The sequence below is a fragment of the Bubalus bubalis genome, chromosome 4 (genome assembly GCF_019923935.1).
Source record: "Bubalus bubalis isolate 160015118507 breed Murrah chromosome 4, NDDB_SH_1, whole genome shotgun sequence".
NCBI lineage: Eukaryota > Metazoa > Chordata > Mammalia > Artiodactyla > Bovidae > Bubalus > Bubalus bubalis.
The window spans coordinates 7,720,741-7,747,522 of record NC_059160.1 but is presented as its reverse complement, the minus strand read 5'-3'; the positions used below and the strand labels follow the sequence as shown (position 1 = coordinate 7,747,522).

At 44.8% G+C, this 26,782-nt stretch overlaps 1 non-coding gene across 1 annotated transcript; it reads right to left on the bottom strand.

Moving 5' to 3' along the window:
- Positions 1 to 13,718: 13,718 nt before the first annotated feature.
- On the bottom strand, positions 13,719 to 13,825 carry LOC112584759. The gene has a single exon (XR_003109166.3). It is a non-coding gene; the product is annotated as a U6 spliceosomal RNA (small nuclear RNA).
- Positions 13,826 to 26,782: the final 12,957 nt, after the last annotated feature.

Sequence of the window (26,782 nt, the reverse complement as noted above, 5' to 3'; positions counted from 1 at the left end):
TCTACTTCCCATCGTTCAGGGCTGCTCCTGGGAGTGTTAATTTCCTGGCACTTTCGTACTGCCCACATTCAGTTCGAGTAAGTTCCTGTGGCCCAAGAAAGTCCTTCAGGTAGAGAGTCTTTGGCACTTGCACTGGGAAGCCTAGGGATGCAGAGGAATAATGGGTGCTTTGAGGAATTGGTGGAGGAGGAGGTGTGGTGCTATCATGATGGCCTCATCGGAGTCCAAGCTCCATGGGCCCCTCCTCCAGGTGTGCAGGTTCTCCAGCTCTAGCTCTTGCCTTTGTCCTCCCCGGGCCCAAGGCAGGTGGTGGCCACCTGCAGTTACTGTCTCTGTGTTAACTCCAGCCTTGCCTTTTCAGTCCTATGATATTTGTTTAGGACTTCCCTGGTGGTACAGTGGATAAAAATTTGCCTGCCAATGCCAGGGACAGGGGTTCAATCCTTGGTCCAGGAAGTTTCCACATATCTCGCAACAAATAAGACTGTGTGCCACAACTACTGAGCTGGAGACCTAGAGCCTGGGAGCCTCAAATACTGAGCCCTGGCGCCAAAAGTACCAAAACTCATGTACCTAGAGCCTGTGCTCTGCTACAAGAGAAGCCACTGCAGTGAGAGGTTTGCACGCTGCAACAAAGAATAGCCCTTGCTTGCCACGACTAGAGGAAGTCCAAAGAAGACCCAGCGCCGCCATAGATAAATAAAACACATTTTAAAAAATCTGTTTAACCAATCTCCCCCATTAATTTCTCCCTGCTAAAGCAGCTAGTTTTGTCTCTGTTCTCCTCCCTGGAAATGAATAAAGGAATTAATGAATGGAGAACACAGAGCAGCATGGTAAAGAACAGAGTGAGGGGGCAGCACGAGACGCGAACGTGCGCCCAGCCCCTGTGTGCCAGCTGTCTTAGTGTTGTTGTTCAGTCGCCCAGTCATGTCTGACTCTTTGTGACCCCATAAACTGCAGCACGCCAGGCTTCCCTGTCCTTTACCATCCCTCTTGGAGCTCGCTCAAATTCATGTCCATTGAGTCAGTGATGCCATCCAACCATCTCGTCCTCTGTCGTCCCCTTCTCCAGAAGGAAACAGGTACAGTCAGTTCCCTATACATGAATCTTCAAGCTGCGGACTTTCAAAGATGCAAACGTGCGTGCCAGCCCCTGTATGCCAGCTGTCTACTGTACTACTGTACTTTTTGAGGTACTGTAAGTAAGATTAAAAATGTTTTCTTTATTTTTTGTGTTTGTTTTTTAATGAACATATGATTTGTGTGAAAAGTATTCTAAACCTTGTACAGTACTATAAAGCCAATTGTGTTAGTTGGGTATCTAGGCTAACTTTGTTGGAGTTATGAACAAATTGGACTTACAAACTCACTCTCAGAACGGAACTCATTTATGTGTAGGGGACTTCTGTAAGAAAGTATTTGGGAAGCACCCAGGAAGCATCTGGGTTTCCCTACTATCTCAGATGGTAAAGAATCCACCTGCAATGTGGGAGACCTGGGTTCGATCCCTGCGTTGGGACGATCCCCTCAAGAAGGGAACAGCTATGCGCACTCCAGTATTCTGGCCTGGAGAATTCCATGGACAGAAGAGCCCATGGGGTTGCAAAGAGTTGGACATGACTGAGAAGCTTTCACTTTCAGGCAGTGTCTTGGCTGTGCCTGGTGTGTGGATGGTTCCTGTTTTCCCTTCCTGTCTCTGTTTCATCTTTAGTTTTATTCTGCAAACATTCTCCTGACCGGCGCAGTCCAGGCCCTGTGCTCAGAGGGGGCTGTGCAGGGATGCGAGTCTACCCTCTTTCTCAAAGGAAACTCCAATCTTATTGTCTGAATGTTGAGACTGGTTTGACCCTTCATGGATGTAGATTTTTCAGAATCTTGGTACATTCTCTGCTCTATTGATATTGATACTTCCCTGTGGCCTCAGACCCGCCATGTGGTTCCACCTGCCTGGAGCCTTCGCCTGTGATATTCCTGTGCCCGGGAATGTGGTTTCTCCTGTTCTTTCTTCCTGTCCCAACAAAGTCCTGCCTCTCTTAAGACCTAACTGAACTATTCCATCTTCAGTCTCTGACTTCCCTGTATAGGACGGTTGCTTCCTCTTTGGAATTTACATATGCATCCATCCATCCATCATGGCCTGTATTACAAATCTTTTTTTTTTTTAATCTGTTTTTTCTCCAGAGTCTGACCTCCTTTCGGGCCTCATTCATTCCTGTATCTTCATTCATTCTCACAACCATCTTTTTTGAGTCTCTGCCTATCCAGGGCGTGGGAGCAACTCAGTCAGTGTCTTTTGAAGGGATGAATGAACTGGTGAGCAGTTGCTACCCCACGGATGCTATGTTGCTAGGTGACAAGCTCTAGCGATGATTAGAGAGGAGGGGGTGATGCTGGTGCATGAGATGAGAGTCTACACATCTTCCCGCAGAATCAGGGAAACTTCGTGGGTGGAATTTCCACACTTCAGCGCTGCCAGTGTGCCAGGGGTGAGGTTGGGCCTCCAAAAGTGATCTTGGTTGTGCGTGGGGAGAGGAAGGACGGGGGAAGGAGTTGTGCTAGAATCTTTCTAGTGTGTAAGAGGCCATCTCTCCTGCACCCTTCAAGTTGAGAATCCCTGAATTAAAAGCTTTCTAAATAAGAGTAGCGAGGAAACCCAGGAGCGTGGGTTCAGTACAAGAGTCTACACAGCTGCCTTCGAGGACCAGGAAGGAAAGGAGGAGCAAATGACTGAAGGCCAAGGAGGCTCATGCCTGGAGGGAGCCACTGCGCTCATCAAAGAGACAGTCACTAGGAAGAATTGTGGGCCCCAGGTTGCAAGATCTTCCAACTTTCGAGGAGAGGCCCCCAAGCCCAGGTTTTAATGTGAGATTCCCCAAGTTTTCCATGTTAAAAGTAAATCTGGATTTCTCAAAGCCAGGAATTTTCAGACTCAGTCTCCCCCGGCCCAATGTAACTCTTTTCTGTAAGCCCCAGCCTGGAGAACACGTTCCCAGGGGGCCTTTCCCCAGCATTACTGGCTCTTCTGTTCATTCAACACTAACTAAACCCCAGCTGGGTACCAGGAGCTGTCTGGTGCTGGAAACGCATGGGTGGAGGTGTCTTTGCTCTTGCCAGCTTACATGAACCCCCACATTGCAGCGTCTTCCGTAACTCTGTTCTTCCTCTGATTTGTTGGTTTCCACGTCCACAATTGGCTCCCTCTCTCTTCTGTGAGTATCATGAGAGCAGTAATAGCATTGTGTGCATCTCTGCAAGAGGACAATTTGTTGTTGTTGTTAGGTTGCTAAGCTGTGTCCTGGGACTTCCCAGGCAAGAACACTGGAGTGGGTTGCCATTTCTCATACTTGTCCTGAGATCATCCACATAGAGAACTTAGCACACCGCCTGGCACGTGGGCCTTCAAAAAAATATCAATTGTAGAAAAAAACATTAGCCAACACTTATCATCATAATCCAAACACATATAATAAATATTAAAATGAAAATACTAACAGTATGCATGTGTGTGAAGTCGCTTCAGTTGTATCCAACTCTTTGCGGTCCAATGGACTGTAGCCGCCAAGCTCCTCTGTCCATGCGGATTCTTCAGGCAAGAATACTGGAGTGGGTTGCCATGCCCTCCTCCAGGGGATCTTCCCTACCCAGGGATCAAACCTTTGTCTCCAGAATCTACCTGCATTGCAAATGGGTGCTTTACCACTAACGCCACCGGAGAAGTCCACTAATAGTATAACAAGCAACAAAGGAAAGATAGCAACCCACCTATATGGAGTACTTATCACGAGTGTATCTTTATCATCCCCATAAAAAGGATGAAGTTTAGAGGAAGATAATTAATATAGCCAAACTTCTACTGCCAGTGAAGTCACAAAGCCAGGTAATCTGGCTTTTCAGAACTGTGCTCTTAAGCACTGTGCTCTACTGATTCACTGATGTTGGGCATTTCACTTGAAATTCACTTCATTTGGGCATTTCATTTCATTTCACCAGGCTTCCCTGGTGGCTCAGACAGTAAAGAATCCACCTGCAATGCAGGAGACCTGGGTTCGATCCCTGAGTTGGGAAGATCCCCTGGAGAAAGGAATGGCTACTCACTCCAGTATTCTTCCCTAGAGAATCCCATGGACAGAGCCTGGAGGGTTACAGTCAATGGGGTTGCAAGGAGTCCGACATGACTGAGCGATTAACACCTTTACTTCTTTCACTACCGATTCACTGAGATTGGGCATTTCATTTATGCTAAGAATAATCAGTAACTCTGGCAGTTCTGATCACTGGTAACTCTGGATCCCAGTCAGAAAATATACCTGGCCTTCCTCTTGAGTTGGTGTAGAAATTGGGTGACCAGGTAACAGTGAAGCCCAGGGGAGGTATTCTCGTAGCGTGGCTAGAAGGCACAGGATGGGCAAGGCTCTCCTTTTCCTGATCCTGCTTGTCCCTATTTCTCCTGGAATGTGTGTCTCATTCCTCTGGCCATGGCCAGACCTCCATCTGGTGAGAAAGGCAGCTGCTGACAAACTCCAGCCCCGACCTTTGAAGGTCATAACCTGAAAGTGGAACCCTGTCCCTCCTGGTGTCCCTAAGCAAATGGATGGGAAGGAACTGATTGGGCGAGACAGGGCTGCATGTTCCTCTGACCAGTCACTCTGGGTTGAGATTGGGCACCTTCATTATCCAAACCCTGACTGCTGGGCCCAGTCCCATAGTTAGGTGATAGTCAAGGCCCTGGGCCATAAAGAAAGTTGAGTGCTGAAGAACTGATGCTTTTGAACTGTGGTGCTGGAGAAGACAAGAGACTCTTGGGCTGCCAAGAGATCAAACTAGTCAATCCTAAAGGGAATCAACCGTGACTATTCATTGGAAGGACTGATGCTGAAGCTGAAGCTCCAATACTTTGGCCACCTGACGGGAAGAGGTGACTCATTGGAAAAGACCATGTTGTTGGGAAAGATTGAAGGCAAAAGGAGAAGGCGGCAGAGGATGGAATGGTTAGATAGCATCACCAACTCAGTGAACATAAATTTAAGCAAACTCTGGAAGATAGTGGAGGACAGGGAAGCCTGGCGTGTGCAGTCGAGGGGGTCACAAAGAGTTGGATACAACTTAGTGACTGAACAGCACCAACAAGTCCCTAAGAGTAACCATCCTGCCATGGGATGGGGTAGAGTCAGCCTCCCAGTGGAAAGAGAGATGCTTGGAAAACAAAAGCAGGCATCACTACAAGGAGGCAGGCAAATCACGGACTCATTTCAACAGACGGTGGTTGGTACTGGGTTCTGTGAGTCTGAGTCCAGGAAGCTGGGGTTGAAGGAAGCTGGGCTGGCTGGCATAGCCTGGCACCTGGGGTAGCACAGCTGAGCAGTGACCCCCGCCTACTGTCCCCCATTCTCCCTGGAGACTCACCTCTCCCACGATTCCCTAGATTCTCCCTCTTGGTTGCAGGAAAAAGAGCCACAGATTGGATATGAGAACACTGGAGCTTGTGTCTAGATCTGCCACCCTGGCTGTGTGACCTCAGGCTGGTGGCACCAGCAAGGGAGGGACCTATTCAGCAAGCTGTGAAGAACAAGGCAGGAGTGAAGGATCCAGTGGTTAAGACTTCGCCTTCCAGTGCAGGGGGTGTGGGTTCTATCCCTGATCGGGGAGCTAGGATCTCACGTGTTTCCCAGCCAAAAAACCAGAGCATGAAACAGAAGCAATATTGTAACAAGTTCCATAAAGACTTTAAAAATGGTCCACATCAAGAAAAAAAATCTTAAAAAAAATGTTATTTATTTTATTTTTGGTTCTGCTGGGTCTTCGTTGCTGAGCAAGGGCCTTCTCTGTTGTAGCAAGCGGGCACTACGCTTCCTTGCGGTGCCTGGGCTTCTTACTGCGGTGGCTTGAACCAGACAGCCACTGGGTGGCCATTTCTATGCGCTTTTTTGAAGTAAAGAAGATTTAATGAAGGCTTCTCTGGTAGCTCAGCTGGTAAATAATTTGCCTACAATGCAGGAGACCCCAGTTGGATTCCTAGATCAAGGAGAACCCCTGGAGAAGAGATAGACTACCCACTACAGTAAAAGCCAGCCTAGATGGGTGAGTGTCAGGAGACTAAACTGCTGTGTGGTTGCCTTGGCAACCAAAGTTGATAGTGATAAAACCTCAGAGCCACAACACGAGAAGCTGCAACCCACAACCTGTGTGCAGGTTGGAACAGTCAAGCGGTGTCCTGGGTGTTCAGGTGGGAACGTCTGGGAAGGAGCTGGGTGATTTCCCTGGATATGAGGAGCTGGGGGTGCTGAGCAGCCAGTCACCAGTACAGCAAAGAAATAACCCCACTTGCCAGCCCCTGCCCGTGCTCCAAGGGGCAGGTCACCTCACTCTGGAGTACTGGGGACCGACAGAGTTTTGTCTGTCTTGCCTGACCCATTCAGGTGTGTAGGCAAGAGTTTCAACTTGCCTAAAAGCAGAATTCCTGCCTAAAAGTGGGTCAGATGCCCTCGTGGGCTTGCTGTGTCACAAGGACCCAGGGCAATCCACACTCTTTTGGTTGTCCCCTTCCCCCACCCTCTCCACCCCTCCTCCCATTTTCTTCCTCAGAATTCCACCCCCCTCTGTCTCCCACCCTGGAAACTCTTCATCTCTTCGGCAGCTCTCCTCACTGCCTACTTTATAACTAAAAAAAAAAAAATGCTCCGTAACATGGAAATAGGGAATCATCTATAATCACAACCAATTAATACAACAAGTTTTGGATAGTGCTGGCTTACCTTATCCCCATAATTATCATTTAGATGTCGGTTCACAGAGCAGATGAGCCTTAATCACCAGGGTGGGAAGCTCCTTTCAGATCTGTCTCCACCCACATCTGACATCAGTTCTGCTGTTTTATTCCAAAGCAAAAAGATCCTGCCTAGGCTGAATTCTGAGTTGGCTGTGCATGAGTGAAATCAATCAAGACTCTGCTATGTACTTTGAGGCCTTCCCTGGTGGCTCGGTGGTAAAGAATCTGCCTGTCAATGCAGGAGACACAGGTTCAATCCCTGGGTTGGGAAGATCCCCTGGAGAAGGAAATGAATGGCAACCCACTTCAGTGTTCTTGCTTGGAAAATCCCATGGACAGAGGAGCTGGACACACGAGTGACAACGCAGGCAAAGTAAGATGCAACTTACAACATCAGTGTAAGAATTTAATCTAATTTAAGAATTTAATTTAATTTATTTGAAGAGTTTACTTATCAGAAATGATAAAGCAATAGATGCAACTGAAAGTTAACAATTAGAAAACAGCTGATTCCATAATAGGATAGCCACTATCTTGACAGCTTGCTAAGTAGCCATTGCAAGTGAGAGTCATAAAGACAATGTTGCAACATGAAAACCACTCCGGCTGCATTATGTGAAAAAGCAGAACTAGAAATTTCATGTACCCTTAGGATTGTTAGAACAACGCCTGGCAACCAGGAAGCACTCACTAAATGGTTTTTGTTGTTCAGTCGCTAAGCCATGTCTGACTCTTTTGCGACCCCATGGACTGTAGCTTGTCAGGTGTCTATCTGTCCATGGAATTCTCCAGGCAAGGATACTGGAATGGGTTACCATTTCCTCCTCCAGGGGATATTTCCCGAACCAGGGATCAAACCTGAGTCTCCTGCATTGGCAGGTGGATTCTTTACCACTGAGCCATCTGGGAAACCTCCACTATAATGGTAGATACTGTTAATAGGTTGTAACGGTGTCAAAGCGTGTATGCTCCTGGAAGAGACCATGAAAGGAACACACAAAGTATAACTGATTTTTGGGCTGAAGGAGTGTGATTTTTTTCACGCTACAAATGACATTCCCAAATAAAAATTTGATAATAAAAAGCCAACATTTCAATTTAAAATGGAATTGAAAAATTTTTTTAAAAAGAATAGAGAAATGGACAGAGGATATGGACAGATGGTTCTCACAATGAAAAAACAAATGATTCAAACAAATGAAAAAGTGTTCAGTCTGCCTAGAATAAGAGAAACATACATGATAATCAGCCTGACATACCCTTTTGAATTTATCAGATCAGCACCATCCAAAGAATTTGAAAACACTGTGTCGCAAGAGTAGAGGGAAACAGGTGCTCTGGTACCTTGTTTATGAGATTGTAAGATGACACAGTTTAGGCTAGCAATTTGGCTATATTTAGTAAAATTCTAAGTGGTTGCACCCTTGAGCCACTACTGCTTCCAGGAATTTATCCTATGCTCTATGTACACTTTTGCCAAATAACATGAAAAATCTATATATTGCAGCATGGATCTAATATCAACTGATTAGAACCAGTCTAAATGTCCACTAATAGCGGATTTGTTTAAATAGTCCGTACAAAGGAGCACTCTATAACCTTTAAAAGGCAGGGGTGTGGTTGGGCAGCAGCTAAGGGTATTCAAATGAACAGGGTTAGAGCCTCCCTGGTGGCTCAGATGGTAAAATGAACAGGGTTCACTGTGAATTATGAAGCGATGGAACAAGGTGTAGAATGGTGTGTTCAGTGTGTTCCCTTCGTGTGAATAAGGAAAGCATGTTAATCACACACAGACTGGCTCCATAAAGATGCCCAGAAATCTCCGCAATGGTACCTGGGCTGGGGTGGGACAGAGTCCCTTAGAATGGGACTGACTTTGCAGCATATACTTTTTTGGTAACTTTTTTAAATTTTGTAGCTTTTGTACATATAACCAATCCAAAAACTAAAGTAACACCATGTTAATTTTTAAATGTTGTCAGTATTCTTTTTTTAAAAAATCATGATCCACGAGAAGTTTTCTTAATCCAGGCTTGCAGAGATCACCTGGTTTGGTAGAATAGAAATGAGGGGGTTTTGAGCTCCCTTTTCTGGTTCAGCTTCTGACTCAAAGGGTCTGGGTGAACAGTTTCATTCTGACTCTTCCTTTCTCATCAGCACAGCAGGGGAATCGGCTTCAGTAATCAATCAATTCCCTTTCACTCTATGAGTACCTTTGAAAATATCTTACTGTTTACAAATAAGAAAATATCATTCACAATCATTTGTGAAAGCAAACATTCTATTAAAGTAAAATTTACAGGAAAGCACACAAATGGTAAGTGTCCAGCTAGGTGAATAGAGCAAACTTACACAGGTAATCATGGAGCTGGAGAAGACTCTTGAGAGTCCCTTGGAAACCAAGGAGATCAAACCAGTCAATAATAAAGGAAATCAACCCTGAATACTCATTGGAAGGACTGATGCAGAAGCCAAATCTCCAATACTTTGGCCACCTGATGCGAAGAGCTGACTCATTGGAAAAGACCCCGATGCTGGGAAGGATTGAGGCCGGAGGAGAAGGGAGCGACAGAAGGTGAAATGGTTGAATGGCATCATCAACTCAATGGACATGAGTCTGGGTAAACTCCGGGAGTTGGTGATGGACAGGGGAACCTGGTGTGTTGTAGTCCATGGGGTCGCTGTCAGACACGACTGAGCAACTGAACAACAGCAACAAGCCAGGTAACAACCTACTTCTGTATGGACCACAGAACATCACTGACACCCCCAGAAACCCTGCCCAGTCACCACCAGTTGCCAGGGCTACTGTCCTCCCCACCCCATAGGTTCGTTTTGCCAGGGACAATTAAAAGCAAATCACCCCACCAGCCCAAACAACTGTTTCCATGTTTGCACTTTTCCTTTCAGTCTTTTCAAGACCTGAGCAAGTGGGGCAGATCGCCAGAAGGTCCTGTCAACGACCCATGTGTGTTTCCACACCTGCCGGTTTTTGCTGTGAGGAGTCTAATGGCAAATAATGGTTAACGCTCTTCTCCTCTCCGCGGCCTATTACAATGTTCAAGAGAAAATGCCATTACAGACATTTCTAGACAAATCACACAGAAGCAAAGTAAACACGTGGATGAATGGTCTGGAATGCACTCTCATCAGATAATGGAAAAATCCAGGCTGTCTTCTGGTGCCCTGCACTAACATCGCCTGGGGCGTGTGTCCGAGTCCCCTGGGTGGTGGTCTCCCTGCCTCTGCCCGGGGCGGGGAGCATATGTTTGGGCGCATTTGTGGAATCCGCAGGATTAGCTGACTTCCTGTGTGCCCTGGGGTTCGCCCACCAGGACGCAGGCAAGATGCACAGGGCCTCTGGCTGGAAGAAGCGTGTAGCCTCCCCAGACGTCCACTCTGCTTCCCCGTGTGCAGGGTCTGTGGTGTCGGAAGACCTCAGTGGATTCAAGGAAAGTTTGCCCAGCAAGCCTATAAAGCCGCCACCCTGGGCTTGAATGGAATGGCTTGGGGGAGGGGGTAAGGGGGAGTGTTCCTGAGCCTCCGCCTGTGCCCACAGCCCCACCCCCACCCCTGGCAGCCGCTCCGCAGATCGCGCTGGCTGGCTTGTGCCATCAGTGATTTATGGGCCTCGGGGCCCAGCTGTTGGCCGTGCACGCGGCAGCTGCTCAAGGTTAAGGGGGCCTTACTGAGGGACTCGCGTCACAGGATGGCTTCGGTGCAGTTGTTCCCTCCCGGGGTCAAGGTGGTGATCATGTTGCGGTCTGGGAGCCAATACCGGAGAAGGAGAGGCGACAGTCCCTCCACCCCGCAGGCAGGCACACATCCACCCCTCACCCAGCTCCAGCTAAGGCCCAGCCTCTACCCTTGGTCTCAGTCTTTTCCGTGGCCCACTGATGCCAGGCTAGCAGAGCTGAGTGGTTGTCTGGGAGCAGGGAGTCCTCTCCTTTAGGAACATCGTTCGTGGGAGTTGCTCCCGGTTGACCCTGACTGTCACCCAGCCTGGGCGTGCATCAGGGCAGGGGCTGAGAGCAGAAGGGAACAACCAGCTCTTCGTGAAGTCCATACCGTGTCCGGGCCCCTTGCCAAATGCTTTCCTTGCATTTTCTCATCTATCTCCTGCAACAAGCCAGTACGGTGGTTTTGACTCAGATGTCCCTGAACCTTCTGAAAACTGAGGTTCAAAGAAGTGAAGGAAATGGGCCAAGATCACACAGCTAGCTAGCTGCCTGTCTCTGGACCCAGAGCTTTTAACAACTAAAGTGCTATGTGTCAGGTGGTCTGCAGAGGGTACAGTATTTCATCCCCTCATCAACTCTAAAAGGCCAGCAGTACTAGCCCCATAAAATTAAAAGATGCTTGCTCTTTGGAAGGAAAGCTATGACAAACCTAGACAGCGTATTAAAAGGCAGTTTGTCGACACACGTCTGTCTAGTCTAAGCTCTGGTTTTTCCAGGAGTCATGTACGGTTGTGAGAGTTGGTTCGTAAAGAAGGCTGAGCGCCGAAGAATTGATGCTTTCGGACTGTGGTGCTGGAGAAGACTCTTGAGAGTCCCTCAGACAGCAAAGAGATCAAACCAGTCAATCCTAAAGGAAATCAACTTTGAATATACATTGGAAAGACTGATGCTGAGGCTGAAGCTCCAATACTTTGGCCACTTGATGCAAAGAGCCAACTCACTGGAAAACATGCTGGGAAAGATTAAGAGGAGAAGAGGGAGACTGAGGATGAGATGGTTAGAGAGTATCACTGACTCAATGCACATGAATTTGAACGAACTCCAGGAGATAGTGGAGGACAGAGTTGCCTGGAGTGCTACAGTCCATGGGGGTCACAAAGAGTTGAATGTGATTTAGCAACTGAACAGCAACTAGCCCCATCCGGGAGCTGAGGAAGCAGGTCTGCTGTCTTTCTAAGGTCACGTGGGCAGTGAGCAGCCAGACTGAAACTGCCCTAGTGCCCTTCTTCCTACCCCTTCACCTAACTCCATCCTCTACTGCTTCAGGGGGGCTTCAGAGGGGCCCACCACAGACTTTTTGCCAAAGAGGGCAGAGTCTGGGGTTAGCCCTATATCCTGCTTGCTCTTTCCTGCCTACTCAGCTGCGTCGGACATACTCGGCCCTTGTCCCTTCACAAAACACTCCTCTCCCTTGGCCCACATCACATGGGTATCTCCCACCCCATTGTCTGCTCCTATTTGGCCTTCTTTCCTGAACTCCCCTCCTCTCCTCTTTTCCAGGGAGGAAAGGTCGCAGGACTTGATCCCAAATCTTCTTACCCGCCTACTCATCTCTCCAGTCAGATCTCTCCCGTCCCCATCTGTGGCCCAGTAACTTTCAATTTATTTCTCCTGCTCCAGCCTCTCCTCTCAGGAGTCATGCCTGATTGCTTTCTTGCATTTTTTGAACTGTATTGAGATATAATTCACACACCATACCATTTGTTCACTTAGAGTGTACAATTCTATGAATTTCAATATATCCATGGAGTCGTGCAACCATCATCATATAGTCAATTTTAGAACATTTTTATCACCCCCTAAAGAAACCCCATACCCATTAACAGTCACTCCCCACTTCCCCTCAACTTCAGTAGGCCCTAGAAACTAATCTTATTTCTGTCTCTATGAATTTGCTTATTTCTGCACATTTCATAAAATGGGATCATTCATACAGGGAATTCCTTGGATGTCCAGTGGCTAGAACGCCACGCTTTCATTGCCAAGGACCTGGGTTCAATCCCTGGTTGGGGAACTAAAATCCTGCAAGCCAGTGGGGCAGCCAAAAAAAAAAAAAAAATGGGATCATGCAATATGTGACGTTCTGTGACTATAATGGTTATGTTTTATGCTTTCAAGTTTTATCCATGTTGTAGTATGCATCAGCACCTCCTTTTTAAAAGCCAAGTAATATTTCACTGTGTGGGTGTATTGTATTTTCTCTATCCGTTCATCCAGTGGTGGCCATTCATGTTGTCTCCACTATGTTTAACTTTTTGAAGAACCGCTTAGCTGTTTGCCACAGAACCACATTATTTTACATTTCTACCAGCAGTGTATGAGGATTCCAAGTCCTCCACATCCTCGCCAACACATGTCATTGTCTAATGAAAATAGCCATCCAATAGAAGGACTATGCACTGGACTGGCTGATGTTCCCTGTGAAGGACAGGGAGCCCAGGCGTGCTGCAGTTCATGGCACCACAAAGAGTGGGACACGACTTAGTGACTGAACAAGAACAAACCTAGCGGATGGGAAGTGGTATCTTGTTATGGTTTTGATTTGCATTTCCCTGATGGCTAATGATGTTGAAAATGTTCTCATGTATTTATTGTTGATTTATACATCTTTAGAGAAGTTATTTGTCCTTTTATTATTGAGTTGTAAGTGCTCTTTACATATTCTGGATGAGAGTATCTTTTCACTTTCTTGATAGTTTTCCATAATGGCTGCACCAATTTATATCCCCACTAACGATGTAGGCGGCTTCCCTTTTCTCCACACCCTCTCCAGCTTATATGTAGATTTTTAAAATAATGGCCATTCAGACCAGTCTCACTCTGGCACCTTATTGTAGTTTTGATTTGCATTTCTCTAATAATTAAAAATATGTGGGCGTCCCTGATGGCTCAGTGGTAAACAATCCACCTACCAATGCCGGAGACACGAGTGTCATCCCTGATCCAGGGAGATCCCACATGTTTGGAGCTACTAAGCCTGTGGGCCACAACTATTGAACCTGTGCTCTAGAGTCCAGGAGCTGAAACTACTGAGCCCTCTATCTGCAGATACTGAAGCCTGAGTGTCCTAGAGACCGTGCTTCGCAACTAGAGGACCCACTGCATTGAGAAGCCCTCACACTGCAGTTGGAGAGTAGTACTTGCTCCCCGCAACTAGAGAAAAGCCTGAGCGGCAACAAAGACCCAGAACAGCCAAAGATAAATAAATAAATAATCTGGAATGCTTCATGAATTTGTGTGTCATCCTTGCACTGGGGCCATGCAAATATTCTCTGTATCATTCCAATTTTAGTATATGTGCTGCTAAAGTGAGCACCTGGATGAACTTTTTTTCCTTGCCTGATTACCCTATCTAGAATCTCCAAAACAATGTTAAATAGAAGTGATGATAGTGGACATTCTTGTCTTGTTCTTGATCTTAGGGGTATATCATGCAGTTCAGTTCAGTCGCTCAGTCGTGTCCAACTCTTTGCGACCCTATGGACTGCAGCACACCAGGCCTCCCTGTCCATCACCAACTCCCAGAGCTCGCTCAAACTCATGTTCATCAAGTTGGTGATGCCATCCAACCATCTTATTCTCTGTCATCCCTTTCTCCCACCTTCAATCTTTCCCAGCATCAGGGTCTTTTCCAATGAGTCAGCTCTTCGCATCAGGTGGCCAAAGTATTGGAGCTTCAGCTTCAGCATCAGTCCTTCCAATCAATATTCAGGACTGATTTCCTTTAGGATGGACTGGTTTGATCTCCTGGCAGTCCAAGGGACTCTCAAGAGTTTTCTCCAACACCAGTTCAAAAGCATCAATTCTTTGGTGCTCAGCTTTCTTTACGGTCCAACTCTCACATCCATATTGGAAAAACCATAGCTTTGACTAGACAGACCTTTGTCAGCAAAGTAATGTCTCTGCTTTTTAATACACTGTCGAGGTTGATCATAGCTTTTCTTCCAAGGAAAGAAAAGCTTTTCTTCCGTCTTTTAATTTCATGGCTGTAGTCACCATCTGCAGTAATCGAACAGTATATCATTCAGTCTTTCACAATTAAGTTTGTAGTTAATTATGATGGGTTTTTTATAGATTATCTTTGTTAGGTTGTAAGAATTACTGTCCATTCTTAGTTTGTTGAGTATTTTTATTATTAAACTGTTGGATTTTGTCAGATGCTTTTTTCTGTATCTATTGAGATGATCATATGGTTTTTGTCATTTATTTTATCCATGTGCTATATTACATTAATTAATTTTCAAATCCCCAAGACCATCTTCAAGGTCAAGAAGACTCACAGGATTCAGTATGTAGTCATACTCACAGCTAAGTTTTATTATAGTGGAAGGATACAGCACGAAATCAGCAAAGAGAAACAGCACGTGGGGCAAAGTCCAGAGGAAACCAACACAAGCTTTCAGCGTGCTCTTCAAGTGGAAACACACCTAACACCTCCAACAAGTCCTGACAATGCGTGAGATGTTGTTTACCACAGAAACTCGTTTGAAATTCAGCGTCCAAGGTTTTTAATAAAGACCAGTCATTTAGGCATCCTTTGCCTAGCATGGACCAAAATTCCAGACTCTTAGAAGGAAAGGAGGTATTAGTTAGCGTAAACCACATTATTTGTATACATAGTATAGGCACCATGAACTGCACTTACCAGTCCTGAAATCCCCGTTTCCAGATGCCAGCCAAGGGCCCACCTTGCAAACCAGCATTTCTAAGGATAGCAGTCTTAAATTCCATGTGTTTACTCCTTTCTGCACAAGATATTAAACCAACCTTGTATTTCTGGAATAAATCCCACTTGATCATGGTGTATAATCCTGTTACATATTTTTTATTTTTATTTACTTATTTATTGAAATATAGTTGATTTACAATATTATGCTAATTTCTGCTGTACAGAAAGTGATTCCGTTATACACATATATTCATTCTTTCCTTTTCATATACTTTTGGGTTCATTTTGCTAGTATTTTGTTCAGGATTTTTGTGTCTAAATTTGTGAGGGTTATTGATCTGTAGGTTTCTTTTCTTGTGATGTCTTTGCCTAGTTTTGATATCAGAGTAATACTGGCCTCATGCAACGATTGGGAAGTTTTCTTTCCTGTTTTTGGAAGAGTTGACCCTTCTAATCTTTGGAAGATTGATGTATTCATTTCCTTTTGCTGCTGTAACATGTTATCACAAACTTAGTGGCTTAAATTGACAACTGTATTCTTCTACAATTCTGGAGATTGAACATCCAAAAATCAAAAAGTGAGGGACTTCCCTGGCAGTCCAATGGTTAAGACTTCCTACTTCCAATGTCATGGGTTTGACCCCTGGTCAGGGAACTAAGATCCCACACGCTGCAAGGTATGGCCAAAGAGAACGAATTTTTTTAAAAAGGTCCAAAAATTGAGGTGTAAGGGGACTGCTTCCTTCTGGAGGCTCCAGGAAAGAATCTTTTTTTTTTTTTCCTTGCACAAATGTTCACACATTACTTTCTTTTTATTTATTTATTTTTGGCCTTGCTGAGGCTTTGTTGCTGCATTGGAGCTTGCTTTAGCTGTAGCAAGCGGGGGCTACTCTTCGCTGAGGTGCACGGACTTCTCATTGCAGTGGCTTCTCGTTGCAGAGCATGGCCTCTACGTGCATGGGTTTCAGTAGTTTGGCACATGGGCTTAGTTCCTCTGCAGCATGTGGGATCTTCCTGGACCAGGGATCAAACCCATGTCCCCCGCATGGCAGGTGGATTCTTATCCACTGCACCACCACGGAAGCCCTCCAGGACAGAATCTTTCTGGTTCTTGCCTTTTCCAGCTTCTAGAAGCTGCTCATGGCTCTTTTCTCCATCATCACAGCCAGTTGAGTAGTAGCTTCTTTTCCAGACTCTTCTTCCCTCTGCTTCCTTTTTGACATGGCATCCTAACCCTGACTCTTCCATCATCCCTCTTATAAGGACCTTTCTAATTACATCGGGCCTACTCAGAAAATCTGGGATCATCTCCCTATCTCCAGATTCTTGGCTGAAACCCATCTGTAAAATTCCTTTTGTCATATAAATTAACATTCACAGGTTCTTTGAATTGTGACAGACAAGGGAATCTTTGGGGAGCCTTTATTCCGCCTACCATAATTCTTCTTTGAATGTTTAGTCGAATTTGCCAGTGAAGCTATCTGAGACTGAACTTTTCTTTGTGGGACATTTAAAATTATTAATTGGATGTCTTTATTTACAATAGGCCTATTCACATTTTCAGCTTCTCCTTCTTTTTTTTTTTTTTAAGTCACATCTGACTCTTTGTGACCCCATGGACTGTACAGTTCATGGAATTCTCTAGGCCAGAATACTGGAGTGGGTAGCCTTTCACTTCTCCAGGGCATCTTCCCAACCAGGGATGTAACCCAGGTCTCCTGCATTTCAGGAGGATTCTTTACCAACTGAGCCACAAAGGAAGCCCAGGTTCTTCTTTTTTGAAATAACTTTATTTATTTTTGGTTGGCTGTGCTGGGTTTTGTTGCTTCACGGGCTTTCTCTTGTTGTGGCAAGCAGGGGCTACTCTTTGTTCCAGCGCGTGAGCTTCTTACCGTGGCAGCTTCTCCTGTTGCAGAGCATGGGCTCCAGGGCACAGACTCTATGGTTGTGGCACATAGGCTTAATTGCCCCGAGGCACGTGGGATCCTCCCCGACGAGGGATCAAACTCGTGTCTTCTGCACTGGCAGGCAGCTTCTTTACCACTGAGCCACTAGGGAAGTCCTCAGCTTCTTCTTCAGGGAGTTTCAATCATCGTGCTTTTCTAGAATTTGCCCATTTGATCTAAATTATCTAATTTGTTGCAGTGCAGTTGCTCATAGTATTCTCCAGCTTTATGGATGTATAATTTACAAATGAAATTGTATACATTAAAGGCGTACAACACGATGATTTAACCTATGTATACTTTGTGAAATGACTACCACAGTCAAGTTAATTAACACATCCATTATCTCAGATAGTTACTTTTTTTGCATGTGTGTGGTGAGGATGAAAAAAAAAATTAAAACTTCTGGTTACTCAGTCATGTATGACTCTTTGCAACCTCATGGACTGTAGCCCACCAGCTCCTCTGCCCCTGGAATTCTCCAGGCGGGAATACTGGAATGGACAGCCATTCCCTTCTCCAAGGGATCTTCCCGACCCAGGGGTCGAACCTGGGTCTCCTGAATTACAGGCAGATTCTTTACCATCTGAGCCATGAGGGAAGTCCAATGTCTATTCTCTTAGCAAATTTCAAGTACACAGCATAATATTGGGCAGAGTTTCATTCTGTGCATTAGATCCCCAGGACTTATTCATCTTATAACTGCAGATTAGTACCCTTTGAGCAGCACCTTCCCATATGGTATCCTCTTATAATCCTTCCTATTTCTTAAGTTTAGTTTAATGTCCCTTCTTTTAGTTGTGATTTTAGAAATTTTAATTTTCTTTTTCTCTGATCAGTCTAGCTAAAAGTGTATCACTTTTGTTGATCTTTTCAAAAAACTTTGGGTTTTATTGATGTTCACTGTTGCTTTTCTGTTCTTTAGTTCATTTGTTTTCTGCTCTAGTGTTTATTATTTCCTTCCTTCTCCTTCTTTTGGGTTTTATTTGCTCTTTTTTTTTCTAGTTCCTTAGGGCGGAAGTTTAAGTACTTGATTTAAGATCTTTCTTTGTATTAAAACTAGGCATTTACAGTTATAAATTGTGCCCTGAGCCCTGCTTCAGCTACATGTTGTGTAGGGGTTAAGGTCATAAGATCAGGACCCACTCCCTAGGTTGGAATTCAGCTCTGCAACTTATTAACCGCTTGGCCTTAGGCAATAGCCTCATCTGTAAAATGATATAATATGATAGCAACTGCCTCATAGAATTGTTGTAAGGATTCTATATATATTAATACACTTAAAGGACATAAAACAATGCCCAGAAAATAGAAAGCACTTAATAAGTATAGCTAATATTATGTATTTAACAACTATGCATTGAATCACCACTATGTAGCAGGTTTGGTTGTCATGAGAATGATAAACAAGACTAAGGCGCCACTCTCCTGACCCTTATGTTCCAGTTGGAAGAGACAGACAGTAAATTAATTAATTAGTTAATAATAATTTTTAGTAAATTAATTAATTAATGTGCTAGAGATAAGCCGAGGAACTCTTTTAGATTGGGAAAAGTGGGTTAGGGAAAGCTATATCCAAATGACATTTGTCAGGGACAGAATATGCCAAGCTGAGGAAAGGGCTCATGTAGAAGTCCCACAACAGGAATAAGAGCGGAATGTTTGAGACCCCCTCAGGAAGGCCGGAGGCGGGTAGAGGAAGAGTGGTTTCAGAAAAGGTCAATCTGGGACTTTAAATGACTTCATGGGATTCCAGAGTCTGGCTGTTCCATAGTATTTTTGAATTTTGTGTTGAAGTTATAGTTGGTTTATAATGTCAGGCTTAATTTCTGCTGTACAGTAAAATGACTCAGTTATATGTGTATATATTCTTTTCATATTCATTTGCATTACGGTTTACCACAAGATATTGAATATAGGTCCCTGTATCTAGGACCTTGTTTATCCATCCTATATATAACAGTTTGCATCTGCCAATCCCAAACTTCCAGTCCTTCCCTCCCCTCACCCCCTTGGCAGCCACAAGCCCATTCTCTGTATCTGTAAGTCTGCTTCTGTGTCATGGATATGCTCCTTTGCGTTGTATTTTAGATTCTACACAGAAGTGATATCATACGGTATTTGTCTTTCTCTTCCTGACTTTTAAAATGTTCTCTTCCCAATGGTTGTTTCCCAATTTGTTGCTCTTACAACAATGCAGCACACAGGTTCGTCTCTGCCTTCAGCAAGTTTCTAAGATAGATTCCAAAGGTAAAACGATTGGGTTGTATTACTTTTTAATTGGAAACAATGTTATTTTAAAAAATGAATAAATGAGGGACCATACAATGGGGAGTGGGACCCTCTAGGGGCACCACAGCACATTCTGGAAGATTCTCATGTGCTGAGAAGTTAAGCCTTCAGGTAGCAAAGAGCTACTGAATAATAAATTGTTGTTGATCACTTATTAAGTTTATTATGCACCTGGCACTCTGCTTCTTTACATGCAAATTCATATTTCATCCTTGTAAAAAATACTCTGCTACAATACTATTGGTCTCCATCATTTTACAGCCAAGGAAACTGAGACGAGGTTAAAATAACTTGGCAGAAAAAGTGGTGCAGCTCATAGGCAGGGTAGTCTGGATTTGAATCTAGGAATCTTGATTCCACTTCTAAGTTTAAGCACTATGTCTGATGGTTGAAGAGTTGGGAATGGGTCAAAGGCAGACCAAAGTGAAGGTGTCTTCTAGCTATGTGAGAACAGCTCTGAGAGTTTTGAAAGAAATCAATGGTTAAAAAAAAAATGAAATACTTGGTTACCACTCATGACTGAAGCGACTTAGCAGCAGCAGCAGCATGATGCCTTGAATCTACAAGTGAATCCTATTAGTTGCCTTATAATGAACATGCTCTCTCCTTTTTTTCCCATTGTAATATCACTAAAAGGGCACACAGTCACCAGCATGAAAATAACATCTCTCAGGACTTCCCTGGTAGTACAGTGCATGGCAATCTACCTGCCAATTCAAGGAACACCAGTTAAATCCCTGGTCCAGGAAGACCCCACATGCTGTAGGGCAACTAAGCTCGTGCACCACAACTACTGAGCCCACGCTCTAGAGCCTGTGAGCTGCAACCACGGAAGTCCACATGCCTAGAACCTAGAACTCTACAAACAGGGAAGCTACCACAATGAGAAGCTCATGCCCCGCAGCAGGGAGTCGTCTGCACTTGCCGCAACTGGAGAAAGCCCGAAAGCAACAACGAAGATCCAGTGCAACCAAAAATACTAAATAAATAAAATTACAAAAAATAAATAAATAACATCTCTCACCCTCCTTGCACTAGATGTGACCATGTATCTAAACTCTTGCTGGTGAGCTATAAGTAGAAGTGTTATATGACAGCTTCTAAGAACAGAAAATAAAACACTACTGGGGCTCCCTTTGCCTGCTCCTCCATCTTTCCACAAACTTCTGCCTCGTCTGAAGATATTGAATTGGTGCTGAGGTAGGAGACAGCAGGCCTCTGGACCTGACACCTGGTGTTTGTCAAGTAGAGTAAAACCGAGCCTTTGGTCTCACCCAGGCATTCCAAGGACAAAGCTGTGGCAAAAGCTGAGCTCTGCTAAAGAGATCAGGTGCCCACGCCTGAGGTCAAGGAAGACTTCCCTGTCTGCACATGCACAGGAAGGCTTCTTGAGGGTCAAAAAGGGAGGGGGCCCCACCCCATAATAAATGTGGACATGCACCCATAGGCCTCTGCAGTGGGATCCATCTTAGCAAAAAGTTGTGCATGCATCTAGGTGTGAAGAAAGAAACAAGATAATTGGCCAAAGCTATAAACAAAGACCCGGAAGGACTGTCCTATATAAATGATTTACATCACCTCTTTACTGCACTCCTCCTCTCTCAGGGTGTCTGCACTTCCATCCGGGTGTGCATTTCTGCCTGGTTTCTGACTTACTGTGCTCCTCCTCACTCAGGACACCCCCCCACTCCACTCTGGGTGTATGTCTCTGCCTAGTTTCTGACTTACTGCACTCTCCCTCATTAGAAAGGATGTCCATACACTTTCTTTCTGAGTGTGTATCTCTGCTGTGCTTCTGAGTTGGATAAACAAACTGTTTTCCGGTGTGCTTTCCCATACATTGTGCTGTGTCTCTAATAATAAACTTTGTACCTGTTTTCACAGTTTTTGTCTCCTTGAAACAATCTTACTTTCAAACCGGGGAAAGAGCCAGGGCCATTTTGCTTCTGGGCTCTAGCCCCTGGTGGTCTAGTAGCTAGAATTCCTGGTTTTCATTCATGCTACCCAGGTTCAAATTGCCATCTGTTGGATCATAGAAAAAGCAAGCAAATTCCAGAAAAACATCTACCTCTGCTTCACTGACTACAGGAAAGTCTTTGACTATGTGGATCACAATAAATTGTGGAAAACTCTTAAAGAAATGGGAATACCAGACCACCTTACCTGCCTCCTGAGAAACCTGTGTGCAGGTCAAGAAGCAACAGTTAGAACTGGACATGGAACAGTGGACTGGTTCAAAATTGGAAAAGGTGTACATCAAGGCTGTATATTATCACCCTGATTATTTAACTTATATGCAGAGTACATCATGCAAAGTGCTGGGCTGAAATCAAGATTGCCTGGAAAAATAACAACGTCAGATATATAGATGATACACTCTAATGGCAGAAACTGAAGAGGAACTAAAGAGCCTCTTGATGAAGGTGAAAGAGGAGAGTGAAAACCTGGCTTAAAACTCCACATTCAAAAACAACAACAACAACAACAAAAAAACTCAACATTCAAAAAACTGAGATCATGGCATCGGGTCCCATCACTTCAAGGCAAATAGATGGGGAAAAAGTGAAAACAGTGACATTTTATTTTCTTGGATTCCAAAATCATTGAAGACACAAAATTAAAAGACCCTTACTCCTTGAAAGAAAAGCTATGACAAACCTAGACAGCTTATTAAAAAGCAGGGACATCACTTTGCCAACAAAGGTCTATATAGTCAAAGCTATGGTTTTTCCAGTAGTCATGTATGGATGTGAGAGTTGGACCATAAAGAAGGCTAAGTGTCGAAGAATTGGTGCTTTCGAATTGTGATGCTGGAGAAGACCCTTGAGAGTCCCTTGGACTGCCAGGAGATCAAACCAGTCAATCTTAAAGGAAATCAGTCCTGAATATTCATTGGAAGGACTGATGGTGAAGCTGAAGCTCCAACAGTTTGGCCACCTGATGCGAAGAACTGACATTGGAACACTGGAAAAGACCCTGATACTAAGAAAGATTGAGGGCAGGAGGAGAAGGGGGTGATAGAAGATGAGATGGTGGGATGGCATCACTGACTCAGTGGGCATGAGTTTGAGCAAACTCCAGGAGCTAGTAAAGGACAGGAAATCCTGGTGTGGATTCATTGGGTCACAAAGAGTTGGACATGACTTAGTGACTGAACAATATCAACAGCCCATGTTCAATTCCTGGGCAGGGAACCAAGATCTCCTTGAAGACCGCTCACTGCTCTCCCTCTGAGATCAGTGCCGGAGTCTGAAAGCCATCAGTTAGCCATGGAGGGTGAGCCAAGGTGCTGGAAGCTGCTGAGCAGGGAACTTTGTGGAGTGAAGCTTCTATTCCTGCCCTGAGCTGCAAGCATCTGATATTTTCTATTCTATTCTAACTTATTAAAAAAAAAAAAAAAAAGTTGGCTGTGGCCCACTTGACATCACAACACACTAATGTTCCCAACAGGGCAGGAGTACTGGAGAACTGGTAGAGAAAGTTCAGTCTTTGGGTGTGTTGGGTGCTGTTTGCTTTCAAGAGTTCTCAGAGAGCAGGACACAGAAGCGCTCCAGTCTTCAGCAGAGGTACAAAGGAATGTACTCTGCTGGCAGCCCCCAATCCAAATTGTCCAAGAGTTCCATAATACAGAGATGATTCAGGGCTGAAAGAAGCCATCTGCTTTGGTATTTCAAACCTAAGCAATTACAAGGAGTGGCTTAAAGCAGTGAGAGATAAGGCTAACTTTCCCCCAGAGGCCAGGAGCCTGAAGGCAAAAATAGGATTAAGGAATGTGCCTCCCCACCCTGTTTTAGAGGCTTTGAAAGTGGCGGCCATCAGGCTCAGCCCTGGGATTCACTTGTAGACCAAAACGCGTGCTTAGTTCCTCAATCGTGTCCAACTCTGCGACCCCATTAACTGTAGCCCCCAGCTCGTCTGTCCATGGGATTCTCCAGGCAAGAATACTGGAGTGGGTTGCTTTTTCCTACTCCAGGGGATCTTCCCAGCCCAGGGATCAAACCCACGTCTCTTCCAATGGCAGGCAGATTTTTTACCACTGAGCCACCAGGGAAGCCCATAGACCAAAGTATCCAGGCCTAAAAGTTATAAGTAGGTGAGCTCTTTGGCTGTGGGCACTTCCTTGCACAGGAAGCAAATAATCTGGAGCTGCTCAGAGAAAGAATTAAACAGTAGTTCCCACCTGTCCTCGGGGGACACGTTTCAAGACCAGAAGTGGGTGCCTAAAACCACAGATAGTACAGAACCCCATACATATTGTTATTTCTAGCATCACTACTCTTGTTCTTTGGGGTCATTATGATGTGAAATGAGTAATCTGAACACAAGCACTGGGACATTGAAATAGTCGATCTGATCACCAAGAAGGGTGCTAAATGTCTTCTCCATGGGAAATGTGTGCAGTGTGGATACACTGGACAAACGGATGATTCATGTCCCTGCAGGACAGAGCTAGACGGGGCAAGATTTCATCACACTTCTCGGAACACTGTGCAATTTAAAACTTATGAATAGTTTGTTCTGGAGTTATCCAATTAATATTTTCTGATGGCGTTTGACCCTGGCTAACTGAAATGGGGCAAAGTGTAAGTGAAACTGAAACCGGGGATAAGAAGGGACTACTGTATTAGCAAAGAAACCACGAACTTGAGAACATCTGTGACTACTCAACCCTGAAGGAAACCCGCATCAGCAGGAGGCAAACACTGAAATTATGTGGCCCCAGTAAGCCACCTCCTCAGTGCCCACCTTCCTTGCGTCCTTGGAGAATAATGGACATTTTCAGAATAGTCATTGTGATAATCTTGTTCTCACTCCACTTACGTGCGTCTGTGCTCAGTTGTATCCAACTCTTTGCCACCCCATGGACTGCAACTCACCAGGCTCCTCTGCCTCAAAAGATCTATTTCCAAACTCCCTCAAATGAGGCTCTGCACAGGACAGCTTTGCAACATGGCAGCTGGATTTTCCCAGAGTGAACCATCCAAGGGAAAGGGAAAGTTAAGGCCACAAGACAGAACCACCATCTTTTCATGAGTTAATCTTGAAAGTAACATTCTGCCACTTCTCCTGTATTATCTTCTCTGTGCGCATGTGCTCAGTCGCTCAGTCAGGTCCAACCCTTTTGTGACCCCATCGACTGCAGCCAGCCAAACTCCTCTGTCCATGATTTCCCAGGCAAGAATACTGGAGTGGCTTGCCATTTCCTTCTCCAGGGATCTTCCTGATACAGGGATTGAACCCGCGTCTCCTGCATCGGCAGGCAGATACTTTACCACTGAACTACCTGGGAAGCCCCTCTTACTCCAGTGCTGCTGCTGCTAAGTCGCTTCAGTCGTGTCTGACTCTGTGCGACCCCTTAGACGGCAGCCCACCAGGCTCCCCCGTCCCTGGGATTCTCCAGGCAAGAACACTGGAGTGGGTTGCCATTTCCTTCTCCAGTGCATGAAAGTGAAAAGTGAAAGTGAAGTTACTCAGTCGTGTCTGACTCCTAGTGACCCCATGGACTGCAGCCTACTAGGCTCCTCCGTCCATAGGATTTTCCAGGCAAGAGTACTGGAGTAGGGTGCCATTGCCTTCTCCACTAGTATATATTTAAAGATAGTTTGTCTTTTAGTTTTTAGGTTGCACCTTTATCTGAACCAGGACTTCCCTGGTGGCTCAGATGGTAAAGCATCTGTCCACGATGTGGGAGACCTGGATTTGATCCCTGGATTGGGAAGATCCTCTGGAGAAGGAAATGGCAACCCACTCTAGTACTCTTGCCTGGAAAATCCCATGGACAGAGGAGCCTGGTAGGCTACAGTCCATGGGGTCGCAGAGTCAGACGCGACTGAGCAACTAACCTTTAAAAACTTTTATCTGAACCCGATGGGTAGTTACAGACTTAGGTTATAGTTTGAGCTGGATACAGTGGGATTTGGAAGTTTCTTTATTGGGGAGCAGGTAAGTATGTTTTATAAGTGGAGAGAAGAATATATAGGGTGATGATTTAATTTACCATCCAAACTAGGACAATTTTTAAAAACTGTTTGTTTGTTTTTGAGGGGGGATGCAGGCTGAGCTGTGCGGAATGAGAAATCTTAGCTCCCCAACCAGAGATCGAACTTGTGCCCCTGCCATGGGGGCTCAGACTCTTAATCATCAGAGTGCCAGCAAAGTCCCTCTCCAGAAAGCCATTTATTTTAATATTATTTATTTGGATGTTAATGTAATTGTGTGTGCATGTTTATTTTAATAGCACATATAAAAACTGTACACATTTAAAGTGTATGAATTAAAAAAATTTGACATATACATATATAAACCATCACCACAATCAGGATAATGAACTTAGCCATCACCTCTTCCAAAGCTTCCTAGTGTTCCTTGGTGATCCTTCCCGCTTAACTTTCTTGTTCAGTCACTCTCAGTCATGTCTGACTCTTTGCAACCCCATGGACTGCAGCACTCCAGGCTTCTCTGTCCTTCACCGTCTCTTAGAGTTTGCTCAAACTCATGTCCATTGAGTTGGTGATGCCATCCAACCATCCCATCCTCTGTCATCCCTTTCTCTGCCTTCAATCCTTCCCAGCATCAGGGTCTTTTCCAATGAGTCGGCTCTTCCCATCAGGTGGCCAAAGTGTTGGATATCTCTCTAGGCCACCACTGTATACTCCCACTATACAGTAATGTGCATTTTCTAGAATGTATATAACTGCTATGTATGAATATGACATATACTATTTTTTATAATTTTATTTATTTCATTGTTTATCTTATTTTTGTCTGCACTGGGTCTTCATTGCTTTGGGTGGGCTTTCTTTAGCTGTGGCAAACAGGGGCTGCTGTTGTTTGCAATGCACAGGCTTCTCAGTGTGATAGCTTCTCTTGCTGTGGTGCACAGCTTCTAGAGCTGGCGGGCTTCAGTAGTTGTGGCTCCCTGGCTTAGTTGCTCTGAAGCACGTGGAATCCTCCCAGATCAAGGATAGAACCCGTGCACTGGCAGGTAGATTCTTAACTGCTGTGCCACCAGCAAAGTCCCCAGCATATACTACTTTACTGGCTTCTTTCACTCAATATAATCATTTTGAGGTTCATCTATCTCATTGTAGGTATCATCAACATATTCCTTTTTACTGCCAAACACTATTCCATTGTATGGATATACCAGGGTTTGTTTATCCATTAACCTCTTAATGTATGTTGGGGTTGTTTCCATTTGGGGGCTATTGCAAATAAAGCTGCTCTGAACTGTCATTATTTATAATGGATATATATGCTTTCTTTTCTCTTAGGTAGATACCTTAAGCTTTTTTTTCACTTTTTAAAAACTGGGGCAAAATACACATAACATACGATGCGTCATTTTAACAGTTTTTAAGTGTTC